At 41.7% G+C, this 4,563-nt stretch overlaps 1 long non-coding RNA gene across 2 annotated transcripts in view; it reads right to left on the bottom strand.

The window, feature by feature from the left end:
* The window catches only part of LOC147753771 (uncharacterized), a 14,491-nt gene extending 10,527 nt beyond the window's left edge, over window positions 1–3,964 (bottom strand). The window contains exons 1-2 of one of the 2 annotated variants that reach the window (XR_015310163.1): window positions 3,521–3,964; window positions 2,836–2,915 (exon numbers count right to left, since the gene is read on the bottom strand). This is a non-coding gene — a long non-coding RNA (uncharacterized LOC147753771). Of the gene's footprint in view, window positions 1–2,835 lie in introns of both variants that reach the window. The other variant, XR_015310162.1, reaches the window with a different exon arrangement.
* Window positions 3,965–4,563: the final 599 nt, after the last annotated feature.

The following is a 4,563-nucleotide window of genomic DNA, read 5'->3' as shown; positions in this document are numbered from 1 at the left end:
GTATAACATAAAATACGTATTTTAGAGCATAAGTACGTAGTCTACGAGTTCAACACATTCAACAAATGTTTATGGCTTTAATGGAATATTTTAAATTGGACTCTAGGGGCCCTAAGAGTATAGAGGCTCTCGACAGGCTATTGACCCAGCTACATGCCATACTCGTAGGGAACTTTGCGTATCACTGATACATGAATTCTATTACTTCTGGATGGAATTTTCTATGTGATATTTTAGTAAGGGTTCCATAATATATTGGTAATCTCATTCACACGGGTTGAAACAGGTCATGAACAAAAGTCTAGTTAGTTTAGGATCGCTATTATCTACGATATCCATAACCTACATTATACTAAAAATCCACTGCTGTGTCCGCGTGAATCATAATTGTTCTGGGCGTTGGCTAGTTGGGCCGCTAGCAAGTGTAACCACTTCTGTTCGCTACCCGAAATACTAGAGCTAATGTAGAGCAGTCTACCAGAACAGGGCTAAGAGGAGCTTACGTAGCAGTACAGGGAGGCTAAGTACCTAGCTAATATCGGTAGTGATATGTATTGCAGTTTAAGTCTTGTTTAAAAGACTATCGCTATGATCTTGTAAATGAACAGTGCCAGCGGTCTTGTCATGCAGCCTTGTTTTTACAATGCAGTGAAGTTCTTGTAGTTATCTGTTTGGTGCTTTAAATGCCCAGAGAGAAGTCTAAAATTATCTCACTAATGTAGAAAGAAGGTTGATTTTTAGTTCTGTATTTGCTTGTTTTATTTGAAGCAGTGCTCTATAATCAGGCATGCGATCATTCGCATATTACAAGTTTATTTTATCTAATAATCTATATCCATTTCGTGTTTATATTATACCATTTATATTGGTGTTTGACCATTTCGCCCGGGCTACAGCGAGCAGGACACACTCAGCGAATGCTTCCCACTGGCCTGTACACGGTATATAACCATCGAACGCTTGGAACTTTGTACGTCTGTGTAGTATGCGTATGTGCGTATGCAAGCTTGTAGCCTGCAATGAAATGCTGCGCGTGTCCGCGAAACCAGTCTGGACGTTTCTGTCTATGCAGAGTGGCCCTGCGGGGCAATACACACAGATGGGGCGTGTGGCTGCACCGGAGTACTAAGTCAAAGCAATTGCGAGGGGATGCTTTTCCTACACCTCGATCTATTCAGATAACCCGCCTCGTTTTGCTACCCACCCGATTTTGGGGGGTCTCTCATAAATGAAGCCTGCTTGAGAGGGCCATTGTCTCCGCGGAAGCCTACAAGGTTCCAGGAGAATTCGACCATGCACCGCGTTCGCTAAGAGGGGCGTGAAATTGAGAGTTTAAACCGGTCGACTCCAATCCGGGCACCGAAAGTGGGTGTCCATCCCTACCCGATCGGGCCTATGTTTTCTTCCTCTGATATCGTGGCTATGACATCTCCCTAACCTCTCTCCTGTTATTCCCAAACTGCTTCTTCCTGGGGGTGATTAAGGTAGCTTGTGAACGACCATAGACGGCTCGTATTTGCGGCCGTCACAGGCAGGGGTCAGATTGAAGCTTGAAAGTTCGTTCGAGCGATACCAAACATTAATTAAACTCATGTCACGCTCGCACATGACCACACTAGTCAAGTCGAAAAGGTCGGCAGGCAGGCATCGCCAGGGGTTGTCTGTTTTTCGGGGTCAGTTCGGCAAAGGCTTGCGCACTTTGCGGTAAAGGAAATGTCAGGGCTTTGCTACCAACATGGAAAAGAACGGTATGGCTTATGTCATAATGACAGCATCGTCAGAAAGAGGTTTTCTGAAAACAACAGGTAACAGTGATTCGTGTTGAAGTTTGCAACATTATAGGGGTTTATTGTCTTGTGCCGAATAAATGCAATCAAATTTACATGGAAAGTGTTTGCTGACATCAGCTTAACGAATATACATTCTGACAAAAATGGATATTGTTGAGCTAACCTCTCACGTATACCTGCAATTAAAGACTCGCTGCCTTAAATAGCAACAACGACGTATCAGGCAGAGCATAGGTTTTAGCAGGATAGGATCATGAACATATCTACGGTGCTTATGCGCCTACTTAGAATGTAAAGTTTCAAGTTTATGTCAACTTTCATCTTAACGTAGCACATAATATAGGTGACGTAGCAAATTAGCGACGACCTTGCAACAAGTCGGGGAAAGGGATTGCTTACGTGGATAAAGAGAAAAGGAGAGCAATATTGTACAATATACAATAATGTACCGGTCGTAATGTCGATGGTCTCGTCATTAAAGTGTGCACACAAAAATGTACCGAATAGAAAAATCATATTACCCGTTTGATCGCATTTATTTTCAGTTGGGCTTCACAGCGTATCCAAGCTTTACTCTAGAACAGCATGATAAAATGAGATAAGCTAATATCGGATAAGTATTCTGTGTTCGTAAACAGGCGAGAGTTTGTACGCACGGATGTTTGTGCATATATTTGTGTGTATATTTCGAAAACGGTTCCTTTAACAATTTTTGTTTGTGTATAACTAAAAAATTTTACTTCTTTAAAAAAACGCCTCATTGGTAAGGATTCGTTGGAGAACGATGTCTCTGACGCAGAAGCTTGTAAAAGAAAAACTCCCGTGTAAACTCTTATGTAAATATGGAGGAACAGCTTTTTGATTACTTAGCTACGCTTGAGAATTCATGATGTATCACTATGTAACAATTGCATTTTCCATAGCCTAAGCAGTATTGAATTTTGAAAGGAAATTATTTTTCTTATTCTGTGCCATAGAGTCTTATTTTGTCATTTGTTGGTCCTAGCTAATGGTTGAGAGCTATTGAGATATTCGTACTGCTTACCTGCCTGACTTTATAGGTGGTCCAGCATTTGTGTGGAACCTTGAGGTGGCACTGTAACTACGCGGGCTTACGGGTCAACGCTAGCGCAGCAATGGAGGTAAGAAATAGTCAACTCAAACAAATAGAACATACGGTACAGGGTACTGAGCAGAATACGATAGTGTTATATCTAAATCTGGGTAGCTGAACAATCGCAACGGAAATTTCGAAGTAATACGGCTTCATATAGAGAGGATGGTAGGACAAGCACAGTGTGTACGATTTTAGAACTCGCGTTTAGGCAAACCAGATTTGAACTAACTTTGGTTTAGATAGAACAGAGTAAAAAGATAAAACTATGTGCGGGATGGATTGAAGCGCTCGAATGTTATACACATGCGGATAATGCTGTCTACCGCAATTACCGGAATATCTCGAAATTTATGTTGACGATTCAAAATGCAGACTATTTACAAAACGTCAGCTTCGTTCCTTTAAAATGAAAAAAAAATTAGTCAAAAGATTGATCTTATTGTTGAACGTGTGTTTGATGATACATGTGAATAGCTTTTTTTATCCACACAGATTCGTTATGCCTCCAATGTAATCTTAACGCGCCATGATATTGGGTTGTAGACTGCCTATACTATACATAGGGATTAGCAGGTACACTTTTAGTAACTAAACAAAATTTGCCCACACATACTTTCCTCAGTATTTTACAAAGCCCTCCATCGGAAACTCTACGGTAATGTAAAGTACTCGTTGCGACAGAGCTAGCACTTTACTTTATTTTGAAGGGATTTGTCACCAATTGTAATTTACACATTACAACTTTGTATTTACACATTACACATTACAAAACGCACATGCTATGGGTGGATTTCTGTTTTTTAGTCGCATCGTAAACATGACCCGTACCACTACACAATGTGTGGTTAGATTAGGTCGTTCGAGCTGGCGCCGACTGGGCGAATACTCCTCAATATTTCGTCGAAGCTTCGGTCACCACTTTCGTTCACACGAAAAAGCAAATTGTTAGGAAATAAACTATCAGCTTCCGTTAAAGGCTGCAGGCAACGCGTTGAGGACGCGTAACCTATTGTCAGCGGTGCGATCGATTTTGTGGCAAGCCAGCACTTGGGTTTTACGGGCCTTCAGCGGTTTATGTGTGAGCTTTTTATACCAGCTGAATACTCCCTCCGCGCCAATCTCTGAGGTCATAAACGTTATCTACTTTTGTCTGTCGTTCCGTGACCACCTGCCATGCCGAGCTACATCTAGCAAGTCGTCGAGCCTGAACAGACATTATTGTCTCGTTTTGTTGACCGTCTATTCTTTAGCAAATGACGTTGTTCACTTGATACTTTCATAATCTTAAACAATGGAACTACATGGATATAGCATGTGTGTGCGGCTACAATTATTTTCGCCAAAGCCAATGACCCAGAAGCCGCCTTTCAATGCTTTTGTTACATCATTGAGACCTAACTACGCCTACATCTAGAAGGTTGAAGTAAGCGCCGATTATTACTAATGTAGAAAGCTATCGCGTTGCCGAATGCCACCGTGTGACACCGCGTTAATTCGACCTGCAGTTTCTTCAGCTCAGGCGCACCGAGAGGAATAGCTCAAGCCGCTCAGGCTACAAGAGACCTAATTTATAAGGCAGTTAATAAACCTAAAATAACGTTATTGCTTCAACTAGGTCGACCGATTAGGCCTGAAGGTTCCACATCGAATCAACAG

Source organism: Varroa jacobsoni, unplaced genomic scaffold (genome assembly GCF_002532875.2).
Source record: "Varroa jacobsoni isolate VJ856 unplaced genomic scaffold, vjacob_1.0 scaffold_238, whole genome shotgun sequence".
NCBI classification, from domain to species: domain Eukaryota; kingdom Metazoa; phylum Arthropoda; class Arachnida; order Mesostigmata; family Varroidae; genus Varroa; species Varroa jacobsoni.
The sequence above is the reverse complement of the archived record's forward strand: the minus strand, read 5'-3'. Positions and strand labels throughout refer to the sequence as shown.